Source organism: Pteropus medius, unplaced genomic scaffold (assembly GCF_902729225.1).
Source record: "Pteropus medius unplaced genomic scaffold, Ma_sr-lr_union100, whole genome shotgun sequence".
NCBI lineage: Eukaryota > Metazoa > Chordata > Mammalia > Chiroptera > Pteropodidae > Pteropus > Pteropus medius.
In genome coordinates, this window is record NW_024346062.1 from 17,421,142 (window position 1) to 17,423,429 (window position 2,288).

The following is a 2,288-nucleotide window of genomic DNA, read 5'->3' on the forward strand; positions in this document are numbered from 1 at the left end:
CTTTTGTTATTTTATTTTTCTCAGTGTTTTAACATCTTTTACTTATGGTATTATTTTTTTATGTAGTTTTTATTATGTAGTAAGTTTATTTATGTTTTCAGTTACTGATGGGGGCTTGGTCATAGTAATAAAAGATTTCTCAGCTCTTCTCATAAATATTTTCTTTTTCAAATTTTGCATAATTTTCCATTTAAATATTTGATCAATTTGCATTCCAAAATGTGTTAGTTATCTTAGGTATTTATACTAGGATATTCAATTGACATATAGAAGGTATATACATTGCATTTATCACGAAAACTTAATTTTCTACTCCTGAGCAAAATGTCCTTGAGTTTTTATAATGAAAATGAGTAATAGGAAAACTTTTTGCTTACAATTAAAATTGACTCTAGGGTAATCCATGGGGCCTTTGAGATTATATATGATATAATCAGTTCGAACAAAATTCCCACACTGCTCCCAACATTGACTGAAGAACATAAGCTTCAATGTACTTTTCTAATGATGTGAAAATATTAATTCAAAAGGATCATATTCCACTGTCAAAAATATTACATAATTCTTCCTTTATTGTGTCAAAGATTATTTCCCTGCAGTTCATCTTTTGATCCTTGTTTTTGTTTATACATAATATTATAAAAATAATCCTACCATTTAAGTGACTAACAAAAATTTGAAGTCAGAAAGTAAATATTTCATAATGTTCTCTTTGTTAAGGTCATCTTTCTCAATTAACACATTGACTTCGCAAATGATATTATTTCTAGTTCCTCATCATCCTGATTATTCTAACCTTGGATATTTAGTTTACCAATGTGTCTCTTTTAATATGTTGTTATATCTAAGCTAATTCAGTGTAATTATTACTTTTACTGCACTTGTATTAATTAACATTGCTTAAAGTTTATTTGCATTTTTTTATACTGTGGCCTTTCTGTTGTACCTAATTTACTTTGTTATTTCTTGATGGATTATAGCCTATTCAGAACTTCTACATTATGCTTTTGAAAATATATGCATGACTTTTAATTATCTAGCAAACTTATTTAAACAATTTATTGGTTTATGTGTGCTAAAGTATGGTCCCCTATGCTCTATGCTCCAATCGCAGGGCTTTAGCTCCTTTTTATAAAATTGTTAGCAGCTTTAATAAATGTACTCCTCTTGAATCAAAATCTGATCTTTATTCAAATGCATAATATAATGTCTACCTTTGGAACACCACAGAATAATTCTGCTATTTTTCCATATTACTATCCATTAAATATTTAAAATTTCCTCTCAAGATATAATTTGAATATAAAGCATTAAAATTAGATAAAATATTAGGCTAAAACTTACTAAGAATCTTAGTTTTCTACTTCCCTCAGAAGTAGATGCTTGTCATGGTACTATATTCTAATTTCATACCATCTTATGTTGTGCTCATATGTTTATACTTATTTATAGTTTACCAAGTAATTTTAACTGTCTCTATAATCACCAATTAGCAGTTGAGATAAATAATTTTATGTTCATGACACTTTGCTTAACACATCTGGAAATAACTCTATTTTCTATCTATAGTCTTCTAAATATTAGCCTATTTGTTAATTATCTTTTATTTATTTATTTTTTTTATGCCTACAGCTCCTGATCTTCTTAGGTGGTCTCACATCTAAGTACTAACCGGGCCCGACCCTGCTTAGCTTCGGAGATCAGACGGGATCAGGCTTGTATAGGGTAGCATGGCCGTAGACTCTTTTAATTTTTCTGATATAAGAATATCTTATACATATCCAGAGCAGTGATCACTGGTATAATTTTTCTTTGATTTATAGCTACACAGAATACATTTATAGACATTAAAGATCAACAATGCCTCTATAAGTATGAGCTACAGATGAATGATATGTTATAAGGAATTTGTGTTCAAGAAAATAACCGTGCATGAATACTTTCATTTTAGCTAGACAGCTTTAATTAAAATGAGTCTTCTCTTTAGCTAATTTTTATCTAGTTTGCTAAATAAGTGGCAGCATCTTTAGCTGGAATTTGGACTACTAATAAATTGATAACATTCTCTTCTATGTTTAAGGTTTGAAATATCCAAAGACTGGTATTTAAATTAATAAAGAGTCTTAATTCAATAAAGGGGCTTAGAAAGGAAGTTATATCATATTAGTTAGTATAAGGAATTAGATGAAGAATGACAGTTTTAGAAAATTAAAGGAAAATCAAATCTACTTATAAGATAATTAAGAGAACAAAGCTGGAATTTATTTTAAAAAGCATAGAAGTCTTGC

At 28.3% G+C, this 2,288-nt stretch overlaps 1 pseudogene; it reads right to left on the reverse strand.

Moving 5' to 3' along the window:
- Positions 1-1,623: 1,623 nt before the first annotated feature.
- Positions 1,624-1,742, reverse strand: LOC120612626 (uncharacterized; annotated as a pseudogene).
- Positions 1,743-2,288: the final 546 nt, after the last annotated feature.